Here is a 14,348-nt window from a genome sequence, read left to right as displayed (position 1 = left end):
TTTTTCAATGATGAACTGAACAAATTAGTTTTCATGAGTTGAACTTCACTCACGTAAATTTTTTAAATCAGCATCCTATCAGGCCATCATATGAAATACCAGGAGCGAGAGAAAATGTGTTTACGCCCGTCAACTAACACAAACACACACACAACAACACGTGATGTGACGCACAGTCAGTACTCAGTGTTAAAGGGACCGGAGTGACATGCAGACATGATCCGACACCATAGATTAATAACTTATCACATGATCGTAACTCTTTCACCTTAATCATCCAAATAAAAAATGGAACAAAAACTAGTTCATTTTTGGAACTGGAACTTAGTTCAAAATCTTATGAATTTAACTATGAAGTTGAACTAGTTCATTTTCATCTGCATGAACTGAACTTTAAACTTGTTCATTTTAAGTGCGAACTGGCTCAACACTAAGCATAAAAATGTATAAGCTGTCCTATTTAAAAGTTTTTGCGGCTCCAGGCGAATTTTATTTGGTGGAAGAGGCGGCAAAATGGTTAGTTTGATAGTAAAGGTTGCCGACCCCTTATTGAGTTGAGTCCTGACTATAGCAGTATTTTGTAGAAGTTGGTGAAAAGTACAAAGATGAACGCGATGAGGCAATGTTGTGAAACAGTTTACATACATAACTGTGTTTCCTCTATGCATGTCATTAGTGAAATTACATTCTTGGTTTAATCTGACTAAACAGTGATCTTGAAACTTGGCGTCGAAATGTTGGTATGAGCCAGCTCACAATATGTACTGAGTTGATTTCACACCGTGTTTTACCAGTCTGCTTTAGCTTTTTGCCGAACAAAGGATTATCACATGCAGTTATTAATTCTTGACTGTCCCCCTCACTGGCAAAATGATTATTGTATTTATATTTGATTGAATCCAAATATGTAATTTTGAAAGAGACCAGCAGTAAGAATCCAGTGAGCTGGGACAATGGGAATGATGGGCACGACAAAAAAAAACGAAAAGTGCAAAAGGGTAAATTTGAACAAGGTTGTACGGTAATATGTGTGTGTGCCTGTTTGTGTATGATTCTGAGACACTGAAGTTGAAGCAGTGCAGGTAGCACATCTGACACTGCAGGACCTTTGTATTTGTATTTGTGACAGGAGTGTACCTCTGTTTCTTACAGTTGTGTCTTTTCATGGCCATCCCATTATTCTTTGTTGTTGTCAGGCTATGGAGGGCTAAATTCGGAGATCATCATTTTTTTGTATCTTGTCCTGCTTGTGTTGGATAGTACAGGTCTGAGCCACTGAAACCAACACAGCTGTACAGAAACTATGCCAGAACCGTAGAAACTAACTGTGACTGTACTCCAATGGACCTAGTGTACCAAGCCCTGAAACTGTGACTGACGTGGAAGTAAGGTTGTAGGCTGTTTACTTGTTTATCTTCGTCCATTTGCTTTATTACAATGCTATTCCAGCTCTGCCTGTGGACGAGCAATGCTTCTCCACGGCTCAACACAAGCGGATGCAGGGGATTGAACAGCCGAAGTTGGGGAGCACAGTGCAGTGTCGATCCCAAGCCCAAGAAGGCTGGTCTGAATCATGACCTTGCCCGTGTGATCACAAATAACCAATAGAGAACATGTACATACAAACTGACAATCTTCAGAGTGACTACATGGAGATATAAGGCTCTTACCCACATTTAGTGTAAATTTAGTGTAACAATATTTGTTACAGTACAAAATGCTAAACATACAGTGTTAGCCTCCATACTAAGATGCATAGTGTGACTCACACACTGGACATAAGCACGGTCCCCCATGATTAAAGACATTACATATTTTCCATTTAAAAAGCTTAAAAGTCAATCTTTATCAAATGTTATGGTGAATTAGGAATAGTGTCAGGAAATTAGAAGTATGTTTGAACAGTGATTACGTGTGTGTGTGTGTGTGTGTGTGTGTAAGTCTCTGCACTTGATAGTTCATCTTGCAGCTTGTGAGAAGTATCAGGCAGGGAGAGCAGACGTAAGAGAGAAATGTAAAGCAGCTCATGCTGTCATTGAAAAAGAAAGCTCACAGTGAGGCATGTCCTTGGGTTAGAATGCTCTCTGTTGATGGATCAAGATCACTAAACATCTCGTGGTGCTAGTTTTATGCCGACTTTTTTCTTTCTGCCAGACGTAGAGAATTCCCATTCCGGCAGCCGAGCTGGTCTATGACCTGGCCTCCAGACTCAAGTAGCTGCAGACTGCGGGATGTGATGTCTGCTGTTTGGTTGTTGTGTCTGAAAGAAGCATGACACAACAAATCAGGCCTGTTTAGCTGATGCTCTTAATAAGCCGACTGCAAAGAAGCTCGAAGGGGTTGTCAAATAAATGTCAAGAAGTAGACAAAAAGCACTTAAAACATGAAACATTCTAGGATGTAATTTTGGCTTTCAGTCATGTCTAGCCATGGTGAATGAGGACTGGTGCAATGTTTTGTGAAAAGGAAAGCAGGAGAGCAAGTGGAAGAGGACAGAGCAGGTTGAAGAAAAGGAACAGAGTCTACAGAACCTCAAAGTGTATACTTCTGAGACTGTGCCGTGGTGTTTTTTTGTAACAGTGGGAGTGAGTTCATGCTGTGTTTGGTTAAGAGGCAAACTCTTTCTCAATTGATGGTGATTCACTTCACAACACTTGACACAATCAGAAAAAAAGGTTCTGCCCTATGGCACTGACAGAAACTTTTATTTAACGCTGTGGCGGCAAATGATGTAATAAGCCTGTAAACACTGAGCTCTTAATCTCAACTCCCAGTTCTTTTCACACCCGTTTCGCTCATTAACAATGGTGTAGGGTGTTTCTCTCTGAGGCACTGCAACTGTAGATGAGATTGAATTCAAATGAAGTCGCAATTAGTATTTTTATTCACGCTAAAGGGAATTTGTGAACCTTGTTACAACTGTAAACAGCTGCTACAGCTAAACACACATCTTCATGTTGTCGGGGCATTGCAAATATGAATAGGGATGTGTTTGCAGTATTGGCAGTGGCAGCTACAGAATGAGGAAAGGAGTGCAGTATCAGCAGGCATGTTTGAGACGGTTTAATTAAACCACTATGTTTATTCACCGTTTTTTTCAGCTCTGCTTCTTCCACCATCATCTGATCAATTCTTAAAATGTTTATTTTTAAAGTTTTTATGAATAAATACCTGCACAAGTAATTCTCATTCTCATTCTCATCAGCTTAAGTTTGTACCTTGTGTTTCGCACTCATTATCCAATGCCAGCATGTTGAATTGCAAAGCCTCAAATGGTAAACATGAAAAACATAGAAGCCGCTCGACATCAGCACATCAGCATTGTCAGTGGAAGAATGTTGGCAGACATTAGCGTTTAGCTCAAAGCACCACTGTGTCTAAGCTGGAGACATTTATATGCTGCCAAGACTCATCCTGAATTTGTTGTTTTAGAGAATTCATCTACATATATATAATTGTTTATAATATGTACTGAAATATTCAATAAATGTTTTTATATATAGAGAGAGAGATTAAATAGTTTAGATTTAACTTCAGGATGGGGTAAGAGTTATTGTGAGAAAGGCTTATCCCTTGGCTTTTGTGAGTTTTTTCAATGACATGAGACAACACAAAAGACAATATGGCTCTTGTATGGTGGTGGTGACAGTGACAAGGTGATGTCTCTGATGACCATGTCCCTGATGGTGGCTATTTGTATTACAGAGAGAGAACCGCTGATCCCCTATTGTACTATAAGTTCATGTTCTTTAATGTTCTATGTCTTATGTGTTGTAGCCCTAGCTGTAAACCCTAATTGCCCTACGGGGACAAATAAAGTTGGAAGTTGAAGTTGAATATACCACTGTGTCTTAGCTGTAGTCACGGTATATCGTCCTGCTCCACATACTGTGTGTATAACAAATACTTGGAAGAAAATAGATTTTATCCTTTTAAAATTCAACCTGTAAACAATATATAGTGTGAATTTTTAAACAGTAACACTCACTGAGGTTTAGTTAAGGTTGACTTCAGGTTAACTTTAGTCACATTAAACATTGTACCCCCCCCCCCCGGCCTGTCTCACTGTCCTCCCTTCTTCCAATTGTTCACCGCAAAAGTCAATGCATCAGTGTTATTGCCTAGGGGCTGTGTGCAGATTTTCCAGTATTTGAGTTCACAACATTTCGTTTACAGGGCCTCGGTGGGTGCAGACGTCAGTACTCTGCAGTTCCCTGACAGGGTGTAACTGCCTGGCTTTTCACTGTTACAGATCCTGACGTGCATAGTCTCAAAATACAGCTCCTGTTTGCCTCGGTTGCGTTATAAATAGAATCAAACCTTTCACAGCCGCGTACGAGATGAAAAATCCGGCATGTTAGCTGTCACATACTGCCAGTTCTTGTTTCAAATCCATGGCAAACAAGTGAACTGAAGGAGAGTGTCTTCATTAGCATAAAATACTCTGTAAACAAGGCCAGAAGTGGGGTGAGAGTGTTTCAACAAATCCTTTTAACTGCAAACATGATGATGAAAATAACTTCTTTGGGGCTTGGAGTGGTAGAGGAGACATGGCGACCCTGTTTAACTTTGTGTAATTCAGCCTGATGCTCTGTGTATCCTGAGGCTCAGATCTTTAATGGTGGAAGTGAAGGGCTCTTTGCAACCAATTAAATGAAACACCAGGCTTTTATCACTGTCTCAACTGTAACTCCATGCAGAATGTGAACGTTATGATGAAATTACAAGTCAATTCCTGCAGTGGTTCCCAAAAGAAGGCTGAAATCTTCTTTCCTGTACATTGTTGAGATCTATGCTGTCACTGGTAAATAAAGGAGGTGACGTTGATGTCACGCTATTGTTAGCAGGAGAAAACCTGCTGCATTGTACATGTTTGGAAGGTTAACTCCTGGGCGAACTCTGTTGCCAATTCAACTCAGAGTATTTCGCCAAAATATTTTTTTTAGTTTTCCACCAAACATTGCAAAACTATCAATATAATGTTTAATAACACATTGCTTATGTATGTGTAGAAATTATTTCAATTGGACTTTAATGGATTTCAATTTGGTCTGAAATGCTTAATAACATTTTATCTGAACACATTTGAACTCTCTGTTCGAATAGTATTCAGACTGTGACTCATGATATTTCACATGTCTGCTTGAACACAAGACACGCAGGACAAAAAAGGCCCAATGAAATCTTTACTCGGCCCCTGAAACTATATCAACGGTAATATCTTTTGGACATCATTTCCCTAAATGTGCCTGATTTATTTCATCCAGATCCACAAATGATTCCCTGGGAAAAACACCCTACCTGGCACCGTAAAAGAAAGTGAAAAAAAACTGCATCCGCCCCTGATCTGAATCAGCACCATCGTTTTAATGGGTTCTTCCCTGACGCATATTTCATCCTTCCAACAAATTTCACGGAAATCTGTTAAGTTGTTTTTATGCAACCCTGCTAACAATCAAAGCAACCAACAAACAAATGGACTGAGGTAAAAACAGAACCTTCTCGGCAGAGATAATCATTATCGCATTGACGTTTTCAAGCCTCTTAGTGTCTTGGAAGCGCTGTAGGACTCGTTTCAGGTGTTAAATTTAGGGTTGTATGTAAATTATCAGGCAAATGTTTGCCTCCTGAATTAGACATCAGTCACCCTTTTATCACACAATCCTTTTCCCTTGTGAGAATGTTATTGACCTCATCTATCAGTGGTGAATGCAAGTCTAGTTCACCGTTCCTGTTTCTTGTTTGTAGCTTTATGAAAGTAATCAACCAACTGCAGAGTAGACAATCTGCCGCCTGTTTACATTGGTGCAGACATCGCTAGTATATGTGTATGGTCATGTGATATGCCGATTCAGGCATGATGGTATAAGTGTGGATGCATTGTGGTGCAATTTAATATACATATTAAATAAGTTTGCATTCCTTCAATGGAGTTACATCAAGATGCCATATGATTGGGACCAAAATAAAGTGTAGCTCTTATGCGATACATTTCCTACACAAATTATAAAGCACATATACAGCACTACAGACCTTGGCAGATTTCAGACATCACTGAATGTTGTAGCAGATGCTCCTACATGTGTTTTACGTTCAAACATGACACAAACCTGCTTGTTTTGCCCCACAAACACACATACACACTCCCTCTGAATCTACGTAAATCCACATGAACACATAGTCTCATAGAGCGTGTGTCCACTGAGCTTTCTTGCTGTGTCTTGAAGAAGTTCATTTTACCCTTCAGCTTCATTTAATTAGAGGCAGTGAGTGAAAAGGGCAGGATTTGAGTCTGGCTGGCTGGAGCCAGCATGTAATCTGGCTCACTGCTGGACCAGAGCAGGATGACTGGCTGGATCAACGGTAGACCTAATCCCTGGATTACACACATGCACGCAAACACACACATACTCACACACTCACACATGCAAACACTATTGTCAGAAATATGGCCATTTTCTTCCTATACGTGTAATCCATAAACAATATTGCATTGCTCTGCATATTATTATTACATATTGGAGAAGATGTCTTGATAGTTTTGGAAGCCTTCTTGACCAATGCATTATTGAACATAATCATAGTTGTCATTGTTTTTTTTAATTTTCTTTGAATTCTGGTTGTATGATATACATCTTCGACTTTTGTTAGAATAGTACTGTTAGTGTTTCATCATCTTTCGTAAACAACTTGCATTAGTTCAACTTAACAAATGCTAAAGTCCGTCAACCTCAAAAGACATAAAGGTGTTTTTTCCCCGATCCTGGCTCAGATATGAGCAAGAGTAGGGACACGTGGAAGGAATAAAGGTAACAATGATAAACACATTGCTAACAGTATGGTTGGTTAGGTTTTGGCTGGAAACCTACTTGATCAGGTTGAGGCAAAGAAACTATTCAGTTGTATTTAATTTAGAATTAAGTTTGGTTAAAATCTTACAAAAGTACAGTTTAAATGTACTGTTTCTTAAAAATGTTAACTCAAAAGACACAACTTTTGCTTATACTGGGTTTTTAAAAACGTATTCTAACTTGCTGGTACAAACCCTAATGGGTTACATAACACTAAACTGTGAGCATGGCTTAAATCTGGATATGATAAATTGCAGCTTCTGCTGTCTCTAACATACCCTGCTGCACGTCTCTTTATACAAAGCGAGTGTGGGCCACAATGGAGGAGCAGAATGTTTCTTTGTGAGGCATCAGCCAAATAGATGACAGGGAGAGAAGAAGGCAGAGCGGAGCAGAAGTTGTCAACCCAGAGACACAGCCGCTGCCGCTGATTGTCACATTCTCAGTCAAACTACAGTAGCTGGGCACTGAAACATCTGCTGTGTGATTTCACCAGGTTCAGGGGAGGACAGGAGAGGAGGCAAAATGTCAGAGATGGAGAAAACCAGAGAGGAGACAAATGGAGGAAATTAAAAAAGAAATGGAAAGGAAAGCTGAGGGTAAGGGAAAAGTAGACCAGAGGAATATAAGTGGGGGAATAACTCCAGAATATGGAGAGAAAATAGGAAATGATGAAAGAACATGGAAGCAGAAAGGAGTAGAAAAGAAAAGAAAAGCACGAGAGAAGTGAAATAATAAATTCAGATGAGATATGAGTTGTTAAAAGTTAGAATAGCTGGAGGACAGTTGTGTGTTGCGGAGGCTTTCAGAAATGACCCCATCTATAACCCAGGCAGATACATTCTGCTCAAAGATTGAAGGAAGAACATGTAGATAACCGAGGCAGTGGGATTAATAAAGAGATTTTGTTAGTGAGGGTTTTGTGGGCTGGGGCTGGGATTACAGCTCCTGGTCCAACGTTGACAAACACAATTCCCATCAGACAGGGAATGAGCAAAACAAAGCTGCCTTAAGAGGATTGAAGGGCTTGGCCATTGTGACTAAAACTATGTCTCAGATTGTCTTTCCCTCTGAGAATTAGGATGACATTGACAAAATGAAAATACAGGCGTGCCGTCATACACAATCATACACGTCCAGATATTATATGTGTGTGCGAACAGAGTGATGGTTTAAATCCTCTGGAAACTTGGCAGTTGTGGTTCTGTAACGTTAAGTAGTCACAGCTTGATGAGTAACGTTCAAATTTAGATTGGAAAATAAACATCCTCAGGTCAATTTGAGCACTCAGAGAATTCAACAGGGTTTGACTTTATATTCCTAGCAGAATATTGCCATCACGTTTATGGCTGATTATGGTGACGTGTTATTTAGCTGGTTTTAAATGTATTAATGCATGTTTTGATTATCTTGGCTGAAATATCTCCAGCTGTCATTATAGCCTTTATCATAGGTATTTTCCCTAGTGATTTCCTTCTGAATAAAGAATAAACAATTAATACATATTAAACATATTTTTTTGTTTATAACTGAGAATTTTACTCTTTGGACTACTCTTGTTTTCCCAATATTAACACTATAAATATTAATATTTATTTTAAGTTATTTATAATCAGAAACTTACTTGTACTACTTACTTAACCAAATTAAAATTACACTCGGGGTTCTGTATAAAGTGGCCTTATTCTACATTCGTTATATGACTCATTACATGACTCAAAGAATGTTTAAAAAAATCCCAAAATACAAATAACTGGCTGACAAAATACTTATCTAGGTATTAGTAACAAGAATACTGATAAGAACTAAAGGAGCACACCACGCGTCCAGCTGCCGTTTCTCTTCCTCAGGCATGATCTTTAGCTCCAGCTTCTCAGAGTCTCTGATGAGCACCTGATCCAGACGATTCTTTGACCATGTTGCCTGTGGAGGCATTTCAAGCAACGTTCAGAAAAATAAAATCATAAATGTGTAGATATACTCAACAGAGAAATAAACAAATCCCAAGGTTTAGGGCATCTAAAGATCACACACCTCACTCTCTGAGACGGCAACAAGGAAGCACTGATCGAAGCTTCCTCATGCTGCCAAGATTTGAAGTCTGTCGTCTACCTGGTGCAGGTGTTGTGCCATGAACCCTCTCAATAGGGAAGGAAAGGGACAAACAAATCAAGTGACCATGTGTCATATCATTTTGAACACTGATTAATATAACGCAGTGTCTTCTCTCCTCTTACCTAATCCCTGTACTCAGCAGAGCAGTCACACCTTGACCGTGGCTGCTGTTTTGAACAACAGAATCCAGAGCAAGATTCACCTGCTGACTAATACACTCATTTTAACTTTGAGCCCGTTTGAGCTGCAGGGCACTTCCAGTTAATTAGTACCCTTTCTTCTTCTCTCTAATCTTTGGAGGTGACACTTTTTCTCTGGTATAGTCAGGAATCAACATTACCAGTGAGAGACAGCAGTATACACACACCAATGTTGGCATATAATGTTGAATGAAACAAGAAGAAGAAAGTTTGTTTAATACCTCGTCATTGACAACTGCACACGCTCTTGACACAGCTCAAAACATTTACTGGCTTGCCACTGAGGTTCTGTATAATAACTCATATAGGTTGTTAAAGTCAGACTAACTAGTTGCTTTGGCTCCAGCTCAACTTTGCAACCTTGGTGCTGCAGTCACTGGCTTTGTTCATAACAGCAACACAAAACTGCAGCTTTGATAATTACGCAAAATCTGTGAGAAACTCAACAGTAAAAAGTTATCTTGTTAAACAATAACTAAAATCTGTCTTTTGCCTTTAATGGGAATAGACACAAACAACATTTACTCCCGGGTCATAAAAACTCAGCAGTAGAGGTGGGTTTTTTATCAGCTCCATCTCCGCTCGGCAGGAGACGGATGGAAACAAGACACCATGGTGAACCCGCTAATTAGAGAAAACAAGGAGGTGAGAGAGCTTGCAGTTGTGTGACATCTGATACATGACTCAGTTACAATCATTTAGAAAACCTGCTTGTACCAGCTTATTCTGGTGTTAAAGAGGTTAATGTCGCTGACTTGGAGGTGGCTGGAATGCCCCAGGTCAGTAGCCTCTCCTCTTTGTTCGGGGAGCCTTTGGAGGAGTTGGAGCCAAAGCCTTTACAACAGGGGTCTGGGTGCAGGATGTTAGTTGAATTGAAAGATCTCCACTTTTGCCATTATAACCTCAACCTCATCTCAACCGTATGGCCCTTACATCCATTGACTGCTTTCCTGTCTGTTGAGATCAACGGCAAATTATCATCATCTAGATGTCTCTTAGGTTTTACCCAGGTAAAAATGTGAGCAGCAGGCGATCACAGAAATTAAAGCATCGTCACTCACTGTGCGAAATTACCATTTCCAGTGGTTTTTGCCTCCAACACAGGAAGACAACAAGCTCTTCTCCTGGACATAGGAACTGGTTGACGAGGAAGTGGAAACCGGGTTCTAATCAGAGGAATGGTAGTTGGAATGAGTGTCTAATTCGTAGTCAAGCAAGTAGGGGTTATGGTTGGGGTCGGCCTCCAGGAAATCAATGTATATGTCAATTTAAAGTCCCCACAGGTGTCTTGTATGCGTGGTTTCAGATATCTTGAGAAGCTGTCGAGGTGTGAATAACACAAACCATTGAACAATTCCCTTATTAGGAGCAGAGGGATAGCCCTGGAGAAATACCTCATTTCCTGAGCTGTGTGTGTGTGCGTGTAGTCAGGGGGGGAGGCCGTGTGTGCAAAATTGTGTTGTCCATAATTGCTAAGAACAGGTGGATTGAGAGAGTGAGGGGAATTTTTATTTTGCCCGAGGGATGCAAGGCTTTCTCATAAAATTCATTAAGGAGGTTGTTCCTTTCTTTCTCTCTTTCTCACCCACATATCACATTCACATGGATGACTAATGAGCGATTAAATATCTACTGCATAGAAGAGATACTTGTGCTTGATTCAGTCTTTTGAAATCTGTATTTTGGGCTTCGTAACAGCAGCAAGTCTATAACTCATTTATTATAATTATTTGTGATAAACTGATTAATGTTCTCTAGTTTCCAACTGAGCTCAAAGAACACAAAAATAATTGTACCTCAGCTAAATACTTTATACTTCAGGATATAGCACATGGGTTCGTAGTATTTGTTGATTGAGATTATTAAGATACATGTCATAGTCCAAGTAGGAAATTAATCTTTTGTAGTGCAAAACAATCAATAACAACAAATATGTCCATCTACCACTGAGTACCAGGAAAGAAGAAAAAAAAAAAAATCAGAAAATGTTCCAACACATTTGATACAGTCATAGTTTTCAGTGCAATTAGAAGTTCTTCAGACCAATATTTTTGAACAAATTTTATGCCAGAATTGTTTTAAGTGGGAGAGGGGAGGAAGCTTGCGAAGCAGTATTTTGACTCATTTCTCATCCCACAACAATAATTTCAGAACATAGAACAAGATGGTGAATATCCCTTGTATGTGTGAACGTCCTCTGCACTTGCAGATGTCAGCAGATGGTAGCGACCACCAGCGGTTGTTAGGGACAGGGAATCTTCAGTTGTGCACTTTAGCGTCTACAAGTGTTTCTGCCTTTTAATCACAGGACACCCTCTGCTAAGGCAGGCCCACCACAGGCGGATCAGACCTGGGTGTATGTCCCTTACATCTTTGGGCCCAGTTGGGATATTTCCTCCTGATCCACAATCCATGTTCCTGGATAGTAGTTCAGAAGTTTTACCTGTGAAGATTCTCTGTGTGATATGAGGTTAACTGGCCTTCCTTGAAGTTTCCCAGGCTTGTGGATCTGAGGTGAACCATTTTTAAGAGCCTCACAAAACACTAGTTGCCTTTGATTCATGCTCAAAAATAGTTCAGTAGTTCTACTGTTCCTGGGTCTTTGACAAATCTGGGCAGATATTCTAATGTTTCTGCTGACAGTACAATCAGCTACGCTCTTGCCACAAGTATGTACTTTAATTAATACATTTCAAAAGGTTTTCTTTTTAATCTTTGTTCCAAGAGAAAATCCTGTGTCTGCTTGTTTTGTTTGATTAAAATCAGATCTGGATCAAATAATATTATGTATAAAAAACCTGCACTAATGAATATGAGAAGAGCGGCTCCGATGAATTGATTGCATGTACAAAAATGTTTACAATATAAAAAAGATGGTAGAACAAATGGATTGAAGGATTGACTGAAGAGGAGGTGTGAGGTAGAATTTTGACAGGAAGTGACAGGACAAATGAATTCTTGGATGTGTGGAGACACTGGGAGAGGAGTTCCCCAGTGATATGGTGATTCTCCCTGTGGTTTTGCCACTAATGAGAACGTCTGCATCAGTGAAACAGATGGCGTGAGAGAGAGAAGGCTGATAGAGATGGCTGCCTGAGAGGAGAGAACAACAAGGCTCAGAGAGATGTGTAAAAGAATAAAATGCAGTGGTTTGAAAACAAGGAGGAAGATTGCGATCAGAGTGGTGTTTTCCACTCACCAGGGGCGTCGTTAGCCCTGGGCGTCCGGGGCTTTAGCCCCGGATGTTTTATGAATAGCCCCGGATCAATTTCGCATCAATTTTTTTTTTTTTTTTTTAATTATAGCCCCGCGATAACATTCGCTGATTATAAAGCAAACGTTTTTCCAAAGCAGTCCTGTATGTTTTAGAAAATTTAGATGAATTGCTCCAGTTTCTCCCCTGGCCATAGAACGGGCAGCATATCCACATTGTTGGCATAGATAGCAACCATCTCTAAGTGAGGAAAGCTGTGAAAGTTGTATGCTAATTTGCGGTGAAATACCATACTGTATCTGATGATGCTATAACAAACCAAGCCAGGTAAGGCAAGATAAGTTAGGACTGATGCTCTCTTTTTTAGCAACTGATTAAGTAAAAGACAAAAAAGCAGAGAGACATGACAACAACCGTTATGTGGTTTAGTTAGCCTACATGAAAAGCTAGCCTAGATTTTATGCAACAAAAAAAGGAAAACAGACACAAAACAAAGACAAGCAGGAATTCATTGAGTGTGAGGGTGATGAAAGGCGGTGTGTGTGTGTGTGTGTGTTTGTTTGTGTGTTTGTGAAAAGGGCTTTTAGGTCCCGCTAGCTTCAATGCTAACTTACAATGCATTCTCAATGTACAATGCTGCCGAGATTAGCATCGCCGAATTTAAGCTACAATTAAACATTCAGAAAATTAACAAACATACTTGCTATGCCACAAAAGTGATTTAGCTCCTTTAAACATAAATACTCAGGGACTGAGACTCTCTCAGGACAACAAAGATGAGAATTAACTGACATGCTGTGCTCTCTTGCTCAAACTAAACTAAGGTAACACAGGAGGGTCAAAAAACACAAATCACACATGCAATGCAGTTTTTAACCACCAAGCGTCTACAGCAAAAACTAATTGTGGTGCAGAACAGTAGTTCAAAATCATTTACTAGTATTTGGAAATTTTCACTTTAAAATAAAATAAGATTGAAATTAACTGGTGTGGGTAAATGTAAAAAGCATTGGACTATACTTTTAAGCAAAGCCAAAATTGTAATAAATGAATAGATAAACGACCCTCTATCTAAGTGTGTATTAAAGTATATTTGTCAATTCCACATGGAGTTTCAGGAAAGTGTCAGTTAATGTTGAAATGTATTATGATAAAATAATTTCAAGCAGTTTAATAACAGTTAACTTTCATTCACAGTTAGTGTCATCATGAGCAAGAGGAAAGGTAGAAGTGACATTCGTCACTTTTTTGGGCAGCCCCAGAAAATAAGAAAAGTAAGTTGAGAGCAGTGAGAAAATGTGTAATAGGCTTATGTTAGAAATATACAGAAGTGCAAGAGATGAGTTTATTTAGAGTGATATAATAATCATTGCTGTTTAGTTCAGAAATGCCATTTTGACGAGACAAATCACTTTGATAAGATATCTTTATTGTTCACTCTGGTATGTTCAGAGTAAAGAGAGAGAGGGAGAAGGAGAGCTCGATGATGATGAAAGGGCAGGACGAGCAAGTGAGGTGGAGGTGAGTGAGAAAAAGAGAATTTGATTGTAAAGTCTGAACAATGACACAACAACACTATAGTAAGTAGTGTATCTTGTGTATATTTCAGATAATACAATCAAGCAGGGAGAGTGAGTTTGAGGCAGAAACAGAAACACACACAGAGAAAGGACAGGCAGTTGAAGACGACAGAGAGGGAGTGGAGGACCCTGGACCTTGCCCAAATCAAGAAAAGACAGGAATGACAGATTTAGGAAACACAGAAACAGGTCCTAAACAAGTTAAAGATATCCAGTTCCCCTTTAGACAGTTTGGACTTCAAAAGAGGTGCTTCCAGAAGGGCTGGTACGACGCTTTTAACTGGCTAGAATATTCAGTAAGCCAAAATTCAGCGTTCTGCTTTTGTTGTAGATTGTTCAGCAATCAGCTAGGTAGGCAGAACAAAGATGGTCTGGCCTGCACAGGCTA

General features: G+C 39.6%; 1 protein-coding gene across 1 annotated transcript in view; it reads left to right on the top strand.

Moving 5' to 3' along the window:
• si:ch211-186j3.6 (neural-cadherin) overlaps positions 1-14,348 on the top strand; it is a 283,762-nt gene that overhangs the window by 184,228 nt on the left and 85,186 nt on the right. The gene's annotated exons all lie outside the window — the stretch shown is intronic.

The sequence above is a fragment of the Pleuronectes platessa genome, chromosome 1 (assembly GCF_947347685.1).
Source record: "Pleuronectes platessa chromosome 1, fPlePla1.1, whole genome shotgun sequence".
NCBI lineage: Eukaryota > Metazoa > Chordata > Actinopteri > Pleuronectiformes > Pleuronectidae > Pleuronectes > Pleuronectes platessa.
Note: the sequence above shows the minus strand (reverse complement) of the source record. Positions and strands in the feature narration are given on the sequence as shown.